This window comes from Pogona vitticeps, chromosome 13 (genome assembly GCF_051106095.1).
Source record: "Pogona vitticeps strain Pit_001003342236 chromosome 13, PviZW2.1, whole genome shotgun sequence".
Lineage (NCBI taxonomy): Eukaryota > Metazoa > Chordata > Lepidosauria > Squamata > Agamidae > Pogona > Pogona vitticeps.
Window position 1 is genome coordinate 17,005,945 of NC_135795.1, and position 23,659 is coordinate 17,029,603.

Here is a 23,659-nt window from a genome sequence, read left to right on the forward strand (position 1 = left end):
CCCCTTTTTGTTCAGACTCTCCACAGGATGAGGATATTGCTAGTGAATTATTTATCCTGTGATAGAAAACAGGAGAGTTTGGTGGCAGGGGAAGCAGGCAGAAGTATATAGTGTATATATATATATATTTCCATACCTTCTCTCATCTGCTTTTCAACACATTTTAATATAAACAGGTTTCCAGCTTTCTTTTCTGAATGCCGGGCGATCTTCCTCTGTTCCGCGGAAGGAAGCTTTTATTAATTTTATTTGAAGCATCTCTGTCGAGTGGTTGCGTCGCGGAGAGATGTATCGCCCCCCAAATGGATGGGTGGCTGAGCAGATTCAAGTTTACGCTGAAAGAAGGAGTTGGAAAGGTTACATCTGCGCACATCAAATCAACTCACTCCTTGTTAATTACTGACACCTGCAGTGGAAATCACTTTGCTTGAATATGAAATATTTCAGAACCCCTTCTCTTCCCCCCCCTTTCCTTTCCCTGCTGTCTTTAGGCATGTAAGGCGCGTGGTTTGCAACTGTCGTGGAAAACAACATCCTTCTCGTGCAACAAACAGCAGAAGAGGTGATCACTGTGACAGAAGGTGGTGATGTCTTTGTAGTTTTTTAGTCAAGGAAGCCTGGAAGGACTTGCTATGCTGCAATTTTCTTTTCTTCTGTATTTCGAGCACCCTCGTACAGCATCCTATGGGCAGAAACAACGGCAACAGGAGCACCTGATTTCAATAATCTACCTCTGACCGTGGCCAGAATTGCTCCCATCAAGGGTTAAGCTTGGCCGTTTCATGCACCTTTTAGAACCACAAGAGTCAATGGGGAGGCTGCAAAATGACTTCTTCTCTGTCACCTTAGAACGGCAGAGCTAGAAGGGACCCTACAGATGATGAAGTCCTGCCCCAGTCAAGAAGGCACCGTGAAGAACTGAACTCCCAGCCAGATAAACTAAACTACTGAGCGATCCGGACTAATCAGCATCTGGTAGAAATGGGAGAGGGAAGTTAAAAAAAAAAAAAAGACCAGGACCCAAAAATTGGAAAAGTTACTTTTTAAACAACTTCTCCCAGAATAATTAACCAGCATGGACATGCTAGGAGTACTGCCTCTATCACACTCAAGCAATGTCAGCGTTTGGGTATATATTAGGCTGGCAGATTTTGGCAGGTTGTGATCCAGAAAAGCAGCTTGTCCAACCTTTGGGTAGACCTGTCAGTTCTCACTGCAGGACCAAAAGCAAAACAGATAGGTATGAGATAGAATTAAAGCATGCAAGAGCCTATGAAGAACCATGCTGGGTCACACCAAAGAGTCACTTTGCTTGAATATGAAATATTTATATATTGAAATATATATATATATGCTGCTTGAATATGAAATATATACATATTGTATACTCCTCTCCAGCTGGAGACCTCTTAAACAGTGTTCAATGATTTCTCTTTTTTTACTAGAGGGCTGGCTCTCTCGTTAAACAAAGCAGTGCCCAAGGAGAAAACTGCACGCCATATTTGTTCTACTCTGCCTCCGTCGAGAGCCAGATCGCCCTCATATGCAAGGGAGGCTCCAATCCCCTTGCCCAGATGGAAGGACATCTCAACAGTAGGTCCAGTTGGCTTTTGTGCACGGCGATGGAGAGAGTGCCACCTTGTTCTTTGCCCCAGGCAACCCTTGGGACAACTCAGAGAAGCAACAAACAATGTCATCATTAAAAAAAAAAAATAGCAACACATGCAAATACATAAGTGGAGAAGCCAAACACAAGCCGTTTGATAAAGAAACAATTAATCCAAATCCAAACCAAAGGTCCTTCTGAACAGGAAGGTCTTTGCCGTTCTATAACGTGCCAACAATGAAGAATCTTAGGAAGGATTTCTAAAATCGTAGGCACCCACCGCTGAGAAAGCTCCATCTCCTGTGCCCACCATTTCAGACATTGAAGGGTTGTGGAACATGCCCCCCAGATCCCCCGCAGGTCAGTGTGAAGAAGGAGATGTCTCCCAGTGAAATAAGGAAGGGGGATATCCCCATTCCCCCACTTGATGAGCTATCCTATCTTGTCGATGTCCTAACCCCAAACTGCTCAGGGCAGCATCCCTTAGCTTCATGGCCTCCAGATTGCAACTCCTGCCATGCCCATTGAGTACGATTTCTGGATGGGATCACAGGGCTTCTGCATCTAATAGATTTGGAAGGTGTCCATTGGGCTGGTTTGGGGCATTGACTCGGACTTCAGAACAAAACTGTGACCCCAAAACCCACTGCTTCCTTCTTTAAGCTGCCTCTTATTTATTTATTTTCCAGAACTGGGTCTTAAATCACTGCTTCTCACCACCATCTAACTGGCTCTGTCTTAACTTAATTTGATTGGTTGTCTATTTGAATTTAATTCTTCTGCGGTGGGCGTAAGTCCTGGTTGCGTAAATGATTATAAAGTAGTCTATGATCGCCAATGTGAACAGATTGCCTAAAATAAATGGTTGTCTGTATTTTATACTTATTTCTTTATAGCTCTTTCGACTCCTCCATCATTCTAAAGAACCCCTTTGTTTGACAGCTAAGTGCATTAGCACACACTTTTATGAGGCCTGGGAGATATATACATATATTTTCACCCTTTGGTATAGTAATTATTATTTTCTCTCATACGTCCCAGGAATTATATCACGGTGGCTAATATTATTCCATAGTTCTAGCATGTATATATTTTCATTACGCCTTTTAGGGAGAAAACCTATCTCAAGAGTGGTGCTGCATTTCTAAGCAGATGATATTGGCTAAATTGGGTTGCCTTATGCAAATAGCTTAATAATAAATATGAAAGGAGTGATTGTGATTAAACAGAGCGGAACAGGTCGTGTCCTTGCAACCCAGGACAAAAAAAATATATGCATCTGAGATTCCAGCCATCTACCAGAGACTTCAACCAAAATAACAGAAGTTTTGGGGGTAGCTTGTTGAATTTCTCTAATAATGTGTGGCACTCACCTTGTTATCACTTCCAGTGTGGTTGAATATGAAAACATTTTACAGAGTCCCAGGGGAATGGTTCTACCTCAAACCTTCTGCGTGGCTACTGAAATTTCTGTGCGGTTACCGCTGGGGCTAAATCTTCAGCAAAAGTGGAAACAAGACCTCAAGCTGCACCCTGTATGTGGATTGAAGAGCACATCGCCTAGATTACGCTGTGCGCATGAGATGACACTTAGGGTGTGTTGGGGGGGGTATGTCATGGAGGCAGTATCCACGACAAAAGGTATATGGCAAAGACTTCCTGGGCAGAGAAGGAAGCAAAAAAAAAAAAACCCTTCTTAATATACAACAACAACAATGTTGGAACATCAGCTGTGGGAATATTTTGGAGCATGCAAACCAGCCACTGCACATTCCTAACAGCCCTTATGAAACCATTCACTGTTTTGCATCCACAGTAATTCTAAGAGCTCAAGATTTCCTTCTTGGTAATGGACTGCACCGCAATGTCACTCAAGGAGCGCTTTGTGCTGCTCTTTTCATTCCGTCGCACCTGCGCTAAAGCAATGCTCCATTATCAGAGTTGTGATTCCCCACTAGATTTCTCTCCACTTGATTACTTCTGTGTATTACCCCAGCTTGGGAGATAGGTTTCCAAGAGTAACCATTCTTTCTGAGCAGCCTTGTAATGCTAGCTGACCACTTAACAATGCTAACTCACTGCAGCTCATTGCTTGGTTTCACTTGATCTCTGTCAGCTGCCTGCCAACCTGGACTGCATGCAAGCGACGGCAGCGACGCTCCACCAGCTGTACTTTAAAAATGCATCTTTTCAGCCACATAAAATATCCTGCAATAGTAATGAAATCAGGAGAGTGCAACAGCGGCTAGATTTCCACATAACTATTTGGTGCAATTTGATTTAGTTGCCATTCTATCATAAAAAATAAAAAAAAAAGATCCACCCACCCCTTTCAGATAATTAATTCCAATGTACGTGGTCAACCTCATCTGCTCACCCATTAATATTAATAATCCATTCCATGGGTTACAAATAGTTCTTCTGAAGTCATCTCTCATTTTGTGTTATGTCTTATATCATGTGAGTAAACTGTTTACCATCAAGCCAAGCCAAGCCTTAATGACGGCAGTCTATGGATGCTATTAAAAAAACATGGTGGGACAATAACACAGAACTTGGAAACATTTTCATTTGGACTACCATTTCCAGAATCGCTTGGAATCATAAATTAATGGACTTGGAAGGGTCCTTTAAGGCCATCGCGTCCAACCCCCTCCTCAAGGCAGGAATCCAAATCAAAGCAGATCTGGCAGAGGGTTGCCCAATTTTCTCTTGAATGCCTCCAGCGTTGGAGCGCTCGCCACTTCTTGAGGTCATGAGTTCCATTGTTGTACTGCTCTAACAGTTAAGACAGTTTTCCTGATATTCAGCCAAAAATCTAGCTTCCTGTAGCTTGAGCCTATTACAACGTGTCCGACATTGTGGGATGATCGAGAACAGATCCTGTCCCTCCTCTGTAGAACTACATTTCAAGTGTTTGAAAAGTGCTATCCTATCTCCTCCCAGTCTTCTTTTCTCAAAGCTAAACTGCCCCATTTCTTTCGGTCTTTCCTTACAGGGATTGTTTCCAGTCTCCTGATCATCCTTGTTGCCCGACAACAATATGGCTACTTGTTTTGTGGGTGGGGTGTGTGTGTTGGGATCTATATAGTCCCCCTCTGCACAAAAACACACACAACTTTTCCAACCTCTGCTTTAAACACACATTCCAAGCCTCGTCCATTTAATTGGAGGGCGTTTAGGAGCAGTGGGCTATAAGAGACTTGTCAAAAGCCCAACTTATATCTGAAATTTGGAGGGTGATAGTGATAAAAAAGCAACTTTTCCAAGTTCTGCGTGGTTCCACCTGAGTGTATAGCCACACCATTAAGCCCCAACTAAATAAAAATAAATAAACATTCCACCTCACCTTCCTTTGACTTTTTTTTTTGCCTTCCTACTTACTACTGTGAGAAACAGTTGCTCTACCTGGGTGGGCATCCGCATATTTATCGATATTTAATGTTTTATATTCTTTAGATAGCTGTTAGTGTGTGGGGAATGAAATAACCCATGTCCTGCAGGTGCATTAACCAAGAATGTCATTCTCCATGTTTCAGAGGCATGGTCTGAATTCAGAGATGCCGATCACGGTCTCTGGAGAATATCACCCTGGAGAAATGGAAATGTATTATAAACATACAAAGAATATCCCGCTTCTCATTGGCAGGAGTTGTTCTTTATTTATTATCTGGCTACTGCTTCTAATTTAAAGCTTTTTAAACATTTAGGAGGGACCTCCTGAAATATTAAAATACCTTTTGCAAAAATCAATTATTTGGAATGGAAGCATTTCTTGATGTGCCTTTTGCAGCCAGCATATGATGATCCTGTTGGACCGTTATGTGATCTGGCTTTTTTAACTCCCTCTCCCCCCCTTTTATCTACCTGTTGTGTGTGAAGATGAAAAAAGTACTGCCAGCTGAACCAGGGCAGGTTGGGATAGCTGTGGGATTAATAAGCACCAAGGAGCTGTCAGAGGGTTTCAAAAGTTTCCCATCTACTTTCCTTTCCTGTCTGATGAGAAAGCCTTGGCAACTGGAAGAGGACATGGTGTCAGCGAAATGAAAAGCACTTAGAAGCATGTCCAGGAAACGATCAGGGTCATTCGGACATGTAACAAAACTACCCCATACAGGTCTCTCGGACAAGAGGCAATCAATGCTCTCGAAAGGATCTTGGCCTGAAATGGCAGGGTTCCTCCTATTTTGGATTTCACTGCCCTGACAATGCTATTTGAAGATGTTTGTAGAAACGAGGCAGGGTGTGCCAGGGAAAAGCAAAACCTGAAATAAAATGGCAAAGCTTGAGAAAAGAAGCCTTTAAAGGGGGGGCTGGGAAGCGTGGGGAGATTCTCGCAAAAGTTTTCTTCCTTGGAAGTTATTTGCAAACAAATAGGTATGCCTATGATCCTATCCATCTGGATTTTCCCCCTTCAGCATTATTATAAATAGTGCTAGACTTAAGGACAATAATCCTCAGAATTAAATATACTTAACGCCCGCTGAAATCAATTTGCTTAAGCTTCCTTAACTATGCACTAATTCCCCATAGCCAGGGAATCGGGTGGGGTGGGTGGTGGGAGGGAGGGATTGATTATATTCAGAAGTGGAGGTGGGCAGGAACCAAAGTACAAACTGAAAAACAAAGAAAAAACATGAACATGTTTTGGTTCATGATTCAGTTCATGCAAACTATTTTTGCTGAAATGAAACAAAAATGGCAAACTTTTCCCCTCCAGCTCACTTATTTGATGACTCCCCAGAAGGAGGTTGGTTTCCAGTTGCCGGCACAAGGAACAACCTACACTGGAGGCAGAAGCAGGAAACCTTAGTGTCAGTTGCAAATGGTTCTCAGCTTTAAAACCACTACACTCACTCACTTCTTCTCCTTCCGAATTGCTCGTGCTGAGATTTGTTTCTCTTGCCTAGAGATCTAGGCAAGTAAAACAATTACTCGAGATTCTACCCAGTACTCTCCAATTTGGCATTGGTGTGCTTGTGCATGTGTGCGTGCACAGACACGCACTTTGCACAGTTGCCTGTAGATCAACAGAGCAGCTTGTATTTTTGTCCTCTCCTTGGGGGTGCACCAAGAGGACCTGTCATAAGGAGCTTTTGCCCTTTGCAGTGTAGCGCTATGTCAGTGCCATAGCATGATAACCACATCAAACCAAGGTGGCTCTGCATAGGGATTGGTGCGTCTCACCAACAAATCGCTTTCTTTCTGTGCGTTTCTGCTTTTCCTCCCTCCTCTCACACAGCCATAATTCCTTTGCACCTTCTGCTGTGCAGGGAGAGGGGAACTGTACCTAATTTGAATGTAAATAGAAATTGATCTTGACCTCCCTCTTATCAGCTGTAACTTGTCATCCTCTTACACAAGAGAACCTTTTATTCCAGCTCACACAGCCAATATTTATCCAGGGTGGTATTGGGGGGGGGAGGAGATGCTCTTGTTATGAATGGCCATGCCTGGCATCCTCTTGTTCCCTAAGAGCTTCTACAACCTTCTGCATTTAAGCTTCATGACTTCCCAATGGAGCAGAGGATGAAGGCCAGGGATGAGGAGAGAACAAGACAGAGCATTTCAGCTTTCTGTTAAGGACGACCACATTTATTATAGCATGGTATCAAACTCATCAGGGTAGTTTACAAAAGGATTATCACCTTTTAGATTCACAGCAACCCTCCGAGTTAGGCTGAAGGGAGGGAGAGAAACATGGGTTCTGAATGCACTGGTTGCTAAGCCAAAGCTAGGAAAGCCTTACCCTTCGGGGCCGGAGGACTAAATCCCCATCACTCCCACCAATGAGTCTCAACCCGGTCTCTTCTGGATAGTTTGACCTACGGCAACCTACATCAATCTTAGCCAGGTCATAGATATCCTGGCCAGCAGTTAGGAATTATGGGTAATTGTTGTCCAAAACCTTTTGGAGGATGCCAACAACACTTCCTTTGGTGAGATATACTGTAATGGGAAACAATCGGTGAAGGTAGATCATGACAATATTGCTTTTTCTAGATTATACCTTCCCAAGTCCCATGGCTGATGTGGCCGGTGAGGGGATTCCGGGAAATGTAGTCCAAAACACAAAGGTTTCCAATGGGTCAGGGTTCCTGCCCTTCTCATTGGCTTCCCAAACAATCCACTGGCTTTTTGCTGTTGAAACCCGACACTCCAACGGCGGAACACTGATTTTTCTCTATTTTCTTTGTACCTACGAGAACATCCCTGGAAAGGGGACGGGAGATAGAGAAAGACACATACACATATAGTTCTACACCTCTTTTGTCCCATTTCCCCACATAGTCCACCTGTCAGACTTTGGAAATGTTAGGTTTCGGGTCTAGCCTTCTCAGCTGTTGGTTGTGCAAGGTGTTGGCTTCTGGGAGTTTTTGTCCAAGAAAACTTAATTTTTCCCAAACTCTGGTTCTACTCTGACACAGCCAACAACTCAGCTTCCAGCAAAGGGTTGATCCTGCCTGTATGTGGAATTTCCACTTGTCTGGAAGGTCTTCCCTTAGCGAACATAGACGGAGTTCTGATCTCAGCCACCAGGGGGACTTAAAGATGCACCAAAGTGTGAACGTTACAACCGTCTAATCATTTATGCAGTGCAGAAGTGCTGAGATGCACATGGACCTTTTTCTCCAAAATGACCAGTTAGGGCATAGGGAGAAAGGTACTCAATGTTGGGAATGGAATTCTACATGGGAGGATCGGAGAGACGCACTGTTTTCTAGAGTGCCACAGAGAAGCTATTAGATTTCAGTGGCTCTTACCTAAAGCATGCCATTAAGCGCTGTGTGGTAGAACACAATCATCTACAAGAGGGGGAAAGAGCTACTCGTACTTTCATGCATCGGCATGGCAGTATTGCCCAAGAGGACTTCTCTGTCCTCCCTAGGTAGGTCTTATTGGTGGTGCACCTAAACACAAGCACAGTGGAATAGTCTGATTGCTCAGTCCTTTATCTCTGCAGAAATCATTTCTCTGGAAATATGAGCAGCCCATAGTTTATACACACACTGCTGGCTCCCAGTCAGCAAGGTCTGCTATTTCTTTCACATCTGAGGCAGCAATGTACAACTACATTGCCCAGAATGTTCATTTGCAATACAAATGCCTAGCCTTTCCAGCACCCCTTCTCTTTGACATGAACGAGGCTGAAAAGAGATTTTCAGCTTCACACGCAGGAAAACAAAAATTCAAAAAAGGAAGCTAAACAAACCCTGGCACTAATCCAGACCAAAGCTCTCGTTAACTCCTTGTATCCAGAAGGATCAAAGGTGTCTCTTCAATGGGATCTGTTTCAGATACTGTATTGAGAAAATTAACGCTGGAAGAAGTCGTGGCGACAAATGCGGTCACATAAAATTGTGTGGTACGGGAACAGTCTGATAAATTCAGATTTTGGCAGTGTTACTGGTTGGGAGGTCCTTTGGCAGGCCAAAAAAGGGAACTTTTCCAGCCTCTGATCAAACCTTCTACTCTTTTGTGTTCTATTCTGTCATTCACACCATGCGTAGACATAGCCTCAGACAGTTACAGCCTCCTGTGCCAAGACTCTGGTACTGCTGAGAGTGGCTTGAATGGCAGGCTGTACTCTGACCGTTTGCAAAAGGAGACAGGCCAACCTCAGGTTGCAAGCGAAGCAAGAGAGAGAGTGTGTGTCTGTGAAGAAAGGACTATCAAAAGCATTCCAGTGATAATGAGAGTATTGGGGGCTGCCTAATATTGAGAGATGCGCGCGCACACCCACACACCCACACACACACACACACACAGAGAGAGAGAGAGAGAGAGAGAGAGAGAGAGAGCATAGGCCCACTAGTCCAATGTGGCCAACTCTGATTGGTATCAATGTCTTAGGAAGATGCTGTGCAGGTTTCTAGCCTAGGTCTACTCAGAGATCCTTGATGGTTTTCCACCTGCATTCAAACTAGGCTTGCGTCTACATCTGTGCTCTGGGTTGTATGCTGAAAAACAAGCAACAAATCAAATCAGGTGGCTTTTGCTAACCATCATGGGGGGGGGCTTACAAAAGTTGCATCCTTACTCCACCCTTCATAATATGTTTGTATCGCTATATATTTCCCATCTAGTGTGAGCTGTACACCCCATGCTGATTCAGCACTCACTTTCAAAACGGTGTTCTAACCTGAGCATTACAAAACCTGGAGCAGAACAAGACCTCCCTGGCAGTTTACACCTTTGCCTTCTAGATACATGCACACCCCGGTTGCTCTTCAGCTGCATGGGTATAAAACAGGGCTATCGGTTTTGCACCTGGGGAGATGAGTCTTGTCACCCTCTAAGCAAAGCGTGCTGCTTATATGCCGCCCCATAGCGCTTCAGGCACTCTCTGGGCGGTTTACAAGTTAAATAGGCACATTGCCCCCCCACCCAGCAAGCTGGGTACTCATTTTACCGACCTCCGAAGGAGACCCGCTCGCTTCAGAATCTCAGCTCTTGAGAATTCACATAAGTCTTTGAGTAACGTAGTTTTCCACAGCCATTTTTAATAATATGACTCACTTAGCTTGGGTTAAAAAATAATAATAGGAGGTTGTTCATGATGCAGAGGCTCTCTCTCAACAAAGTATTTTATAAAGCAAAAGGCTAAGATAAAATCTGGCTATGCCTGGATGTATTCTTCAGTCAGTACATATTATTACTCATAATATAAAAAGCTTTTTTCCTTTCTTTTTCCTTTTTTTTTTACAAAAAGCTTTCTCCCCCCCCCTTTTCCCCCTTTATGTGTGTGTGTGTGTGTGTGTGTGTGTGTGTGGTTTACAAGAAAAAGTTATCAAATGGAAGGCAATTCAAGGATGCAGAGCTAATAAGGATTTTAAATGGGTTAAATGCTTTTGGTTGGAAAATGAAACAGATCAAGCAAAGAAACACCCAATTTAAAAACAAGGGGAAGCAAAGAAATCTCCATTTATACCGTGAAAACGAGAAACTAAGGGAATCCACACAGTGCTCTTTATCGTGCCAAACTGCACTGAATTTCATTGTAGATCTTTTCATGGTCACGTTTCATATTGTATCTTCTAGGCTTTCGCTTCCAAATAGATTGGCATTCCCTTCATGTTGCTCCCGTTTAGGTTGTGAGAAACACCAGAGAAACAGAGGCAAATACTGGAGTGGAAATCAAATTGCAAGAGGACGGGCATGTTGTCCTTGTTTGGACTATACATTAAAAAAAATATGTCCATCGCTGCAACCACAGTTGATATCTAAACATTTCAAAAAAGCTTACACAGAAACCTCATTACTTTCTGATTACAGATCCCGCTGGTTACGGGTGGCCTGGAAAGTCACTACTTCCTTGTCAAACTTCACAGATGTTACAGCAGGAGAGGGTTTGCGTCGTTAGGATGAGGAAACATTAAGTGGTCTATCCAGCTTCTGTATGCCAGCTGGAAGTACAATTTTTTTTAAAAAAAAAAATCCGCTTCCCCATTTGCTACAAGTTGGTAGCATTTAGATAGGCAAAATGATTCGTAACTCTCGTTAGGGCAAGGTTTGGTTTCATAGTCTACTTTGCAAAGCACAAGAGAGGACAGTCATCTGGAGCTGAAGATATTCCCGATTTGGAAAAGGCTGTGCAATCTCTGTATCCAGTGAAAAGATTCTTTAAAAAACCCAACAACTTAGAAAGGGAGAGCGGAGAGCATGAATTCGCCCACCAACCGTTAGCACAAGCTTGATGCAGATTGCAGGCGGCATTTTTCCTTTGTATGGTGAGATGCAATTATTTCTATTAAAATTACAGTCCTTATTTCCATGTTTGCAGACAAATTAGCATATGCCAACTTTAGCAGGTTTCGCTTCTGAATTCTCATACGACGCTGGGAGATGGAGAAAAATATCTTTGTGTTCAACGTCCACAGCTTTTGTCTTTTCAACACAACAGCAAAGCGCTTCAGATGTGGCAGGAGCCAAATCGTTTGTGAGTCACGAGCCGTGTGAATGAGAGGCAGTCCATACTTTTTTCAAAGGGAGGAAGAAAAACTGTGGAAAGAGATGGAAGGACTGGAGGGAGCAGCGTTATGACTTGTGTGGTGCCCGGGAATGACTCAACATACAGTATTTTGTTGCCTGAGGTAAGATAGCATAGTTGGTAGCTTTGGATAGTGTCATCAAAGTGACCAATATGAATTTGACCAAACTCCAGGAGGCAGTGGAAGACAGGAGGGCCTGGCGTGCTCTGGTCCATGGGGTCACGAAGAGTCGGACACAACTTAGGGACTAAACAACAACAAAAGACAGCAAGTTCTCAAGGTCAAGGTATTTAGATCCCAAGGCCAGCCACGTTATTTTGGCAGTCAAGGCAGAAAATCTCACAAGTGCTTCTCCACCTTCTTGGCAATAAACGTCACCATACTAACACACCAAGTATCACAGTGTGCTCCCCTATCATGCTGCTCCACATCCACTGCTTCAGACAGTGCCTGATGGTAGAGCTGGCCCTAATGTTACCTTTATATTAGCCCTTATGAGGCAGCTTTAGAGGAGGAACATTCTCTTGGGGGGGGGGGGGCGGGAACAATGGGACAGGACAATCAAGACTCCCATATCCAGAACTACAGCCCAGACACATCCCTCTCTAGAGCTGCTAGTAACCCTTGGGAAACACAGGTGATTCTATTTCTGTATCCCTTTTAATGTGGCCCATATCTAAGTGGAAGGAAGGAAGGAAGGAAGGAAGGAAGGAAGGAATGAACGAACGAACGAACGAACGAACGAACGAAGAAACAAGCAAGCAAGCACTAAACCAGTGAGGAAATAAAATTGTTATTCATTTAGCTAAGCTGGCTGGATAGCCCAGTCATTTAGGTATTTGGCTGTAGAGCCAGAGGCTGGGAGTTCAATTCCCCCCACGGTACCTTCTGGGAGAAGAGCCAGCCTATGCAGCCTTGGGCAAGCTGTGCAGTCCCAGGGCACCCTCGGAAGAAGGGAAAGGTAAACCATTTCTGAGTATTCTCTACCTAGAAAACCATGGAAAGAGTTGCCGTCAGCCAGCATCGATGTGACAGTGTGCAACGATTATTCATTTAGCTAAGAACTGAATACCTTTGTACGGACAAGAAAATAGAGCCATGTCACAATACCTCTTGTTGATGGTCCCTCCAGGTGTCAATGTCCCCAATGTCACAAAGAAAGAGACACATTTATTCCCACAACAGTTAGTATCCACCATCACTTTACAAAAGCCAGGCTGTTTTACTGCCCACACAAGGTTCATTATTTCTATAATTTTTACCTGCAAGGTATTTGGGAGCAGAGAGGCTCCTACTCCTGCAATAAGACAGTCTAAAGAGTCTGTCACTCTTGGCTTTGAATTTTCCTGACTTCCGTCAGTTTAAGTGAGACCTTTTAATGCTCTTTAAACACAGATTTCTGAAAGTAATAGAATCACGGAGGAGAAATAATGCCGTATGTCATGTAAACCTGGATGTTAAAAGGTACTATAATGTATTAATGTGGTTCTCAGCCTGACAGCCTCTTCCTTCTAAATGAAAATTGATTTTCTTCATCACCATCTTCTTCTTCACCAGTCCTCGCCTCATTTAAAAATAATTAAATCAAATCTACATTGAGCTCTTATTTGTTTTAGAACCTCTTTGTTCAAAGGGGAAATGGAGATGTGGAGAGAGCCTCTAATAAATCAGAACAAGGGCCAACAGGTTGCTGCAGACTGCCAGTCACACAGGGCTTTGTATCTGTAGAAGCACAGCCACTGCTGAGGGGGGCCAGCTTGCAGACATCGAAGGACACTTTAATTAATCGGCATTTCTTACAACTCTTGCTGCCAGGCTGATGGGTCAGTCTCTCTCCCCTTCTTTCTCTTCCCCTCCCTTTCTTTATTGCATGTATTTATCTTGCAGTGGGCTGTTCGGCACAGTGAGGGCACCAGCTTGGGTGGGAAACCATGAGAGCAAAGATCATCGCCTCCCAGCTCCTCCTGAAGGGACCCTGTCCTTCTGCTTCTACCTAATCTTGGAGGATAAGCTGTGAATGAAACACAGCCTGTACACTCATACACAGAGAGAGAGAGACCAGGGTGGATCATAGACCAGAATAGGAGGCACCTCACCCCAAAATGTCAACATGAGGTACCCTTCCTCACCTTGACATTTTAATGCATATTAATGCTCTTGAGAGTCCCCTGGAATGCAAAGAGAACAAACGTATCCATTTTAAAAGTAATCAACCCTGAGTGCTCCCTGGAAGGACAGATCCTGAAGCTGAGGCTCCAGTACTTTGGCCATCTCATGAGAAGAGAAAGCTCCCTGGAAAAGCCCCTGATGTTGGGAAAGTGTGAAGGCAAGAGGAGAAGGGGACGACCGAGGACGAGATGGTTGGACGGTGTCACTGAAGTTACCATCATGAATTTGACCCAACTCTGGGAGGCAGTAGAAGACAGGAGGGCCTGGCATGCTCTGGTCCATGGGGTCACAAAGAGTCAGACACGACTTAACAACTAAACAACAGCAATGCTCCCAGGTCACAAATCATCTACCTGCCAAAGTATTCATCTGCCTCATGTGTTCTGGAAGACTCTGTCCAATCACCAAGTACTGATTAAATGAATGGGAATTTGATGCCAAGGGGAATTGTTGACACGTCTCAGTTGCATGCCAGGTCACACAACCTATTGCGCAACCAGGATGTGACCCCAACACTTTGTCAAGTTGTGTAAAGACCTTATGCGACCACCAATACAATTGCAGGCTTCTGTTGAAACCTCATTGACTTGGGCAAGGGGCAGATTTCTGGCACAATCAACAGTTTCTTCAAGAAACGGTGAGTGATTTAGGAACCACACAACAAATCGGTACCCACTGGGCTGGAAAAAACATGAGTGATTGGACAAATGTGGCAATTGGTGTCCTGTCCTTAGTGTAATGTTGACCATGGGAGCATTAATATGCCCTCTTAGTAGGCAGTTAAGTGGCTTTAGAAATAACATGACTTAAAAATGGAGAGAAATCACCCTCCCAGCACCCATATGCACAAAAACGTAGAGCTATAACTTATGAAATAAATCTGAGCCAATGAATCATCTGGGTATTAATTGATTAAATCTGCATAAATTGGCACATTCATAAAATTGCAAAATGCAGATTTCATCTTCTCTCTCTTACTGAGGGTGGCATGCCTTAAGAGGCCAACTCTTACGCCTATGACACATGACGATTTAATCAATTAAAATTCAATTCGTAGATAATAAAATTTCTTCTTTAATAGTTGCCAGTTAATGGAGAGAGAGGAGATCTCTTTAGACAATCAAAAAGGTTGCAGTTAATTAATATAGCCAATTAATTGGTTACAAATTAGCAAAATGAGATGACACGACTGCTGACACTTGAGTAGCCGGGCATGTTGTTTTGCAAAATACATCTGAGCTGCAAGAGAGAGGAAATGCGTCAATTTGCTGGAGGTAATATTAAAGCTCTGAGTCTTAATGAGCTTGCTGAGTTTAAAAACCATTGTGTATGTGTGTTTACAGCTGTGTCTTAGTTAAATGTTTGGTTTGCATTATTTATAGAGGCTTAAAACTCAATAAGGCAAAGTTTGAAGAAGAAAGGGGGGGAAAAACAAGCCGCAAAGTGATGAAACCAGGGACTTGGAAAATATATGTTTTCAGGAAAATAATATAACAGCTTTGCTGCTCAGTTGCATACCAAATAGGGCACTACCCAGTAACTATACTTTCATAACCTGATATTACATAAATTTCAAATGTATGGCAGCCACACCTGTGAAGCAACAAAGCAAAGCTGCATTGGTAAATATGTGCTCCCCTTAGTGAGAGTCATGAAGAAGCTGGTCTTCAGTTGCTTGGGGACGTCTCACGTTCTTCTCACCCTAGGCCATAGGAACACACAGCTTCCTTGGAGAATATCCTGTTGAGCTCACTAAGATTTACTTCCAAGTTTTAACCATGTACACGTTGGAGTTTGTGTTTTATCCAGGGTGGGTTTCTGGAGCTCAGGTGCCAAGGTCAAAGTTCTATGGAGTCAGCAAACCAGCACTGCAGAGCAGGATCAATCCCAGGAGAATCCCATGGCAACCAATGCATGCTCCAAGGTCATACACTACATGGCAGAGTAATCACAACAAGGACTGGTGGGACAAAACCAAGCAGGGGCCAAGGTGAGTTCCAAAAGTATCTCGAGGCTGGAAGTGATGATTTTATAGCTGAGCTGGCCTGGGTCCCAATCATCCTTTGGTTCCAGATCTTTTAGCAGGAAGCCTCTCATTTGAAGCAGACCCTCTACTCCTGAGGGGTCCTCCCTTACAAATGGGTGCATCAGCAGCTGAAATCCAGTAGTCAGTTGCAACTAGAGTTGACTCATGGGATCCGTAGTCATTCGGGGAGTCAACCATTCCAAACATTCCATTAACTCAACGCACTGACTCTTGTCATGACTTACTATTGGATTGCGCCCATTGTACCACCTACATCCTTACTTGTTTGTGTCCTGTGCTGCCTTGTTGGTCCAGGACAAGGCCCTGCTCTTGTTGTTTCTGAAGGAGGGGGTTTTGACTTCCCTTTAGTCACAAGTCCAAGTTTCCAGGAAGAGTTGGGCTCCTCTGGAGTTTCTGACTGGGGGGGGGGCTCAGGACCCTCCCCTGAGCAGGACATGGCTTAAGTCCCATTCAAGCATTGCTGTCTCTAGAACTCCCGATCTCAATCTGGACAGGGCTTGCATTGTGGTGCTGATGTAGGGACACCATTAACTCCTGCCTACCACCCTATCCAGAGGACAGGCAGATCTTTACGTTGGGGAGGGGGCTTGTAAGTACATTCCAAATAATATGGTTACAAGATTTCCATGAGTAAAAATCCAGCTTGCTCAGAACTTCTGCCTGTCTCGTAGGTGTGTCAAGGACATGTGAGTGGGGGTTGCAGCTGCAGGATTGGGCCTAGCCTGACCCAGGAATGGCTGGGTGTTTGCAGGCTCAGGCCCTGGCCTGTGGCTCAACTGCTGGGCCACTCATGAGGCTCACCTGGAAACCTGGAGGGAAGGCCTATTTAAGGAGTGGTTCTCCCTCCCAGAACTCCCTCCCAGCAACAAAGGTCTTCGGCTGTGCTGCTCCTGTGTTGTGGTGTTTCTGTTGTTCCTACCTTGATCTCTTTGCCTGCCTCTGGCATCTCTGTGTCTGGATTCCAGTGTTTCTGCCCCTGCCTTGGTCCCTGCTTGCTTCTACTGGTCTCCTGCATCTCAGTGCCTTGTTCTGGCTCTGTGTTACCAGTCTAGCGACCTGGCTCCCAGTCCAGTGTTCCCACCTCTACTTGGTCATGGCCAGCTGTGCAGTAAGTGTCTTTGGACTTGATACCCTGTATGGGGGGACTGGGTCCTGGTGCCCTTGTCCATGGTGAGAGGCTGTCTGTGATATCTTGGACTTTGACAGGGGTTAATATGAAGGCCCCCATCCTACAACACTTGAAGCCTTACTGCATTCAAACCCTAATCCCTCAGTTGAGCTATATAGGATACATTAACCAGGATGTTAAACAAAGAACAATGCAACTAAGTCTGGTACCACCTAGTGGCTAAACTGTATAATGACATGATCCACATACATTTTGTTCCAGGGGAATCATTGTTCTATCCTCAGCTTTGCCTTTCAGTAATTATTCCTGAAGAAACCGTTCCTCAAGGCAAGTTCTCCTTTCCACCCCCATAGTCTCTAAAAGTCAAAATTTACAATGTTTAAGGTCAATTGAAGCGCATGGACATCTATATTCATGACACAGGAGAAAGCTCGGTAAGATCTATAAGACTTGCTTCTGAATAGAAATGCATAGTGTTGTATCTGCTAAGCACAATGCAACTCATTGCTTATCATTTTGTAGTGTACAACTACATATTGTATACAGCTAATAACCTACTGCAGGACAGTAATTTTTTTCATCTCTTTTAGCTAATCGCACCATGAGATCTAGCAACATGCTTCATTTAATTTTCTTTAAATTACTGTGCTGTTCCCTAACACAAATGTTGTCCGCAGTTCCTCTTCCATTTGATGTTGACTGAGTTAGACATAAGAGGAAGTGTTGGCTTTGGGATTTTAATAGTATTGCAAATTTGAGAGTCTGCTTCATGTAAAAATAAAAACAAAGAGAAACTATGTTTTCCTTCTTCCTGACAACATGTTTTAATGTCTCTGGCAATACTAGCAAGCAGTATGCATATTTATATTCTCAGAGGGCTTGGCACAACTGGTTCTCAAAAATATATCTGTGAAACACATGACAATCATTACCATGAAGAGTCAACACTTGCAGATACAGCTTGCAAAACAAAAGTTTTAAAGAAAACTGTGTCTATAATATTGTGCCAAAGTTCAGTTAAGGTAAAGAAGGCTTGTGGGTCTAGAGAAATACTTAGCATTTGGAGTACTGTATTTTTCCATGTATAAGACGCCCCCATGTATAAGACATCCCCTACTTTTCTAATCCAAAATTAAGAAATCTAAGTGGGGCTTAGCAAGGGTGGGGGAAAGGGGATCAAAGTGCTGCAGGATAGCTTTGATCCCTGCTTTCCCCTCCACTTGTTTTTGTTCCCTTCTCAGCTTACTTCCGTGTATAAGACTGTTACATACAGCACTGATGTTACCTGTCTGTCATGGGTTTGGAGGGAAAGTTCCATCCTATGGGGAGTGGAAGGCGGGACATCAGGAGGAGGGGCTGTACTGTATAAATATGTGATGCCTGTGTGGTGATGCAGAGAGACACTGGGAGACACTGTGAGACACTGGGATGTGACGAAGCAGCAGCTGGGAAGAAGAAGCTGTTGTGGGAGTCTGTGTGTCAGACAGGGTACTACTGTGTGTCAGAGTACCAACCTGATAGGTTCAGGTGTCTGTTGGTTAGCCAGAACTGATAGGTTCAGGGTCTGTGCTTCAAGTTAAGGGTTCTGGGTGAACCAAACTGTATGCTTGTATGAGTGAGAATAAGCCACGTTACTTTATTTTATTCACCTGATCGTTTTATTTTTCCATGTGTGTATTTAAATAAACCTTATTCCTTATTTGTTTGAAAATCCATCCCTGGTCTGTGTGACTTCTTAAAGGGAATGGTTGGTGGCAGCTTAGTGAAAGTGTGGCAGATCCCAGTAGGTCTGGGTTTGTCACATTGATTGGTGTCCAGCGTGTGGGATACGACTGGTCCAGTTGTCCAGCGGTCCAGCAAAGCCTTGGCAGGTGTGCCCAGAGCAAGGGGGGTCTAGTCAGGGACAGTCTGAGGCGCGTAGGTAATCTTCTAGGTGTACCTCACGGGGAGGTGCGCTAGTAGAAGAACGTGCCAACTGGGGAGACTTAGATTAAGGTGCTCTGAGGCAGCCTGGTTTTGGCGGGAAAAAGCTGAGGCAAAACTGCGTAGTAACAGTGATCTAGCTTGCCAGCTGAGAGGCCCAGCAGAGGGGGGTAGGCTCTGACTCGATACTGTTGCAAGTTAGTGCTGAAGAATAGCAGCAATCTCTAGGGAGAGCTGGTTCTGAGGCAAGAAGGAAAAAAGTGGTCGTTTTATTTTGAGGCTTGACTTTTAAAGCAGCCTGTTCTGAGGGGGGATTATGCCCTTGACTCGAAGCCAGATAGCAGACATGAGTGAAGTGAAAGACCCCCAGATTGACCAAGGTTCTGAGGATGAATTTGGCTCAGTGCAGGGTGACAGCACAGTAGAGCAGAACCCAGAACTTAGAAAATTGCTCATAGCCCAACAGCATGAACTGAGGATGAGGCAATTTGAAATGGAGGAAAGGGAAAGAGAAGAAAGGGAAAGGGAGAAACAGCGGCAATTTGAATTAGAGAGAGAGAGATTGGAAAGAGAAGAAAGATTGGAGAGAGAGAAAATTGCTCTGGAAAAAGAAAGGATGGCGTATGAGTTAAGAAAATTGGAAATGATGAACCAGAACAATAATAACAATAGGGATTCTGAGGGAGGCCAATTGTCTAAGGCTGACCTGAAGAAATTCCCTGTGTACCACAAGGGAGATTGTCCTGAGGTGTTCTTTTCCTTAGTGGAAAGAGCGTTTGTGGACTTCTCAGTGAGGGAAACTGAGAAGATGACCATCATGCGGTCTTTAATCAGTGGTAGCCTGGCTGAGGTTTATGCCGAGATGCCTGAGGAACTGATGAAAGATTTTGCAGAGTTTAAAAAACTGGTCTTTGCCAGACATGGGATAAATGCAGAGCAGCTGAGACAAAGATTCAGGTCCCTCACCAAAAAACCAGAGCAGACTTTTACCCAAGTGGGGGCCCAATTGGTGAGGCTGCTTGAGAAATGGCTATCGCAGGAGGGACAGAGACCTATGAGCAGCTTAAAGACTTGATAGCACTGGAACAGTTCTATTCAGTCCTGCATGGGGAATTGAAATTCCAGGTGAGGGAAAGGAAACCGAAATCTGTGGCAGCAGCCGCAGAGATCGCAGATTTTATTTCTCAAATAAGAAAGCCCTTGGGTGAGGGGAAATCTGTAGGTAAACCCAAAGAAACCTACAGCAAGTACTCTCAGGGACCAGGGAAAAGCCAGCAAGGGGGAGGGGCCCATGGTGAAGGGAAGCCCTCAGACATGAAACCAAGACCTCAGATTTTGGAGGGAAAACCAAAACAAGATGAGAGAGAATCAAAATACCCCAGAAAATGTTATTTCTGTCAGGGAAAGGGTCATCTAATCTCAGAGTGTGAGAAATTGAAGCAGCTAAAAGGAATGGTGCCTCAGGAGTCTAGTGGAACCAAGCCAAAAGCTGTGTTCTGTGTCCAGAAAGAGCAAGGCTCAGTGTCACTGAGGGAGCCTGTTGCCATGGCTACTCAGTCTGGGACAGCTACCTCTGCTGATCAGGCTGAGGAAAATGGTCCTCTTGTGGAGGTAAAGCGCTGCTTGCTGATAAAAACAGATTCTCAGTTGTTTGAGACAGCTGGGGTGGACGTAGGAATACTTGACCGTCAGTATAGGGGGCTGCGGGACACTTGTTCCCAGGTAACCCTGTGCCATCCAGATATCATCCCTAGGGAGTTTATAATCCCAAATGAGAGCATGAAGGTGGCAGGGATTGAGGGGCAGGTAATCTCTCTGCCAGTAGCAGAGGTACCTGTCAACTTTCAAGGCTGGAGGGGAGATTGGCGGATAGCGATTTCATCGACTCTGCCAGCAGCCGTGCTCGTGGGAAATGACTTGGCTGAACATGTGAAACGGGTGCTAGTGATTACACGCTCACAAGCCACCACGGGGACAGTTCAGGGGGGTAATGATGAGCCCGAGACGGAAGCAGAGGGGAGTTCAGAAGCTGTGGTGGAAACCTTAACCACAGACAGCAGATTTGGACAGGAGCAAAAGGCAGACGCCACTCTCCAAAAGTGTTTTGAACAGGTGAATGACGCCCAGCTAACACCTGAAACCCCAGTGAGATTTCTGGAGAAAAAGGGGATTTTATATAGAGAGACCCTGAGGAATATCTCAAAAGGGGGAGATGGGATCAGAAGTCAGCTGGTAGTACCTGAAAAGTATCACCCCATGATCTTACAAAGGGGGCACTCTGACATGTTTGCTGCGCACTTAGGAGTGAACAAGACACAGCAGAGAATCACACAGAATTTCTACTGGCCTGACATAGGGAAGCAGATCAGGGAGTTCTGTAAACAATGTGATGTGTGTCAAAGGCAGGGGAATAACCGCGACAGGACCAAAGCAAAGTTGTGCCCTTTGCCTGTGATTGACACTCCGTTCAAATGCATAGGGGTGGATATTGTGGGACCTTTGCCCAAGGCCACAAAGAGGGGGAACAGGTTCATTCTAACAATTGTGGACCATGCCACAAGGTATCCTGAAGCCATACCCTTGACTAACATTGAAACTAACACAGTGGCTGATGCTTTGGTGGGGTATATGTCCAGGATGGGATTTGCCTCAGAAATAATCACAGATTTGGGCGCATCGTTCACATCAAAGCTCATGAAACGCTTATGGCAAATCTGTGGAATAAAGCACAAGGAAACCACTGCCTATCATCCTGAAAGTAATGGGTTAACTGAGAAGTTCAATGGGACTCTAATGCGCATGATTAGGGCTTACTTGGCAGAGAATCCAAACAATTGGGACCAGAAGCTGCAATCCCTTTTGTTTGCTTATCGATCAGTGCCACAAGCCAGTACCGGGTTTAGTCCATTTGAACTTTTATTTGGGAGAAGGGTGAAAGGGCCCCTTGATTTGATCAAACAAAATTGGGAGCAGATCACCCAGGATGACCCACAAGACGTTGTGACATACATAGACACCTTGATGAATGACCTAAGGAGAAATCTAGAGCTGGCAGCAGAAAACCTGCAAGCTCAGAAGGTCAGACAGAAAACATGGTATGACCACAAAGCTAGAGAGAGGCACTTTGACCCAGGGGAGGAAGTGCTTTGGCTTAGGCCCTGCAGAGAGAACAAACTGCAGCTCAAATGGGCAGGACCATATAGGGTCATTTCCAAGATGTCAGACCTGAACTACCTAATAGAGCAGGAGGAGAACCAAGCAAGGAGGGTGGTTCATGTGAATGCCCTAAAACCCTACTACCGAGGGGAACAGAGGGTTTTATTCGCAATAAAAGCAGCTGAGAGTGAGGAAGCTGAATTGCCCTTCTGGGAGGGTAGAGGGGAAGTAAAATACAACCCAGAGGAGGTAAAGATCAGTCCTGCACTCACCCAAGACCAGCAGCAAGAACTAAAAATGCTGCTTAGTAAATATCAACAGGTGTTTTCCAACAAGCCGGGGATAGTGAAGGGAGTGATGCATCGGATCCACACAGGGGATGCACCCCCACAGGCAGTATCCCCATACCGAGTAACGGGACCCTATAGGGACAAGGTGCGGAAGGAGCTGGACGAGATGCTGAGGGAGAACATAATCGTCCCCTCTTCTAGTCCTTGGTCCTCTCCGATAGTCCTTGTGGACAAGCCTGATGGGAGCATTAGGTTTTGTGTCGATTACAGGAAATTAAACCGTGTAACCACTCCTGATGCCTACCCAATGCCCAGGCTAGACAACCTGATTGAAACCATAGGGGGTTGTCGGTTCATCTCATCATTGGACCTGGTAAAGGGATATTGGCAATTAAGAATTGATCCCAGGGATCAAGAAAAGACTGCTTTTTGCAGCCCTTTTGGTCTCTATGAGTTTCGAGTCCTGAGCTTTGGTCTCAGAAATGCACCAGCCACATTCCAAAGGCTGATGGACCAGACCTTGGCAGGGCTCAGTGACTTTACAGTGGCCTACATTGACGACATAGGGATCTTCAGTAATACCTGGGAAGATCACCTGATACACCTGGAGTTAGTGCTGCAGAGGTTAAGTGCAGCAGGGCTAACAGTAAAGGCCAGCAAGTGTCAGCTGGGTAGCCCAGAAATAAAATACTTGGGTCACATGGTAGGGGGAGGAATAATAAAACCCCTGGAGGCCAAAATAGAAGCTGTTCGTGATTGGCCTAGACCCAACACCAAGAAAAAAGTCAAATCATTTCTTGGGTTGGTGGGCTACTACAGAAAGTTCATCCCGAGGTTTAGCGAGATTGCGGCTCCGCTGACCGATCTGACGAGGAAGACGGCTGATGACCGCATCCCGTGGACCAGCGACTGTGAGGCGGCGTTCCAGAGGTTGAAGGAGGCGTTAATCAACTATCCTGTGCTGCGCGCTCCAGACTTCGACCGGGAGTTCATCATCTACACCGACGCGTCTAACAGCGGGGTAGGAGCAGTTCTGTGCCAGGAGGATGAGAATGGTGTCCAGCATCCAGTGTCCTACCTGAGTAGGAAACTTCAAAAAGGTGAGAGACATTTGGCAACCGTGGAGAAGGAGTGTTTGGCCATAGTCTACGCGATCCAGAAGGCCAAGCCTTACATCTGGGGAAGACATTTTATTCTGTGTACTGACCATTCACCATTGCAATGGTTAAAGACAATGAAAACCCACAATAGCAAACTTATGAGGTGGGCTTTAAACCTACAGGACTATGACTTTGAAGTGAAGGTGGTCAGAGGGTCAGTGAACTGTGTTGCTGACGCCTTATCAAG

At 44.8% G+C, this 23,659-nt stretch overlaps 1 long non-coding RNA gene across 1 annotated transcript; it reads right to left on the reverse strand.

The window, feature by feature from the left end:
• Window positions 1-243: 243 nt before the first annotated feature.
• LOC140702561 (uncharacterized) lies at window positions 244-16,254 on the reverse strand. The gene is made up of 3 exons (XR_012081767.2): window positions 15,361-16,254; window positions 2,980-3,139; window positions 244-335 (listed from the first exon to the last, which is right to left on the reverse strand). It is a non-coding gene; the product is annotated as an uncharacterized LOC140702561 (long non-coding RNA).
• Window positions 16,255-23,659: the final 7,405 nt, after the last annotated feature.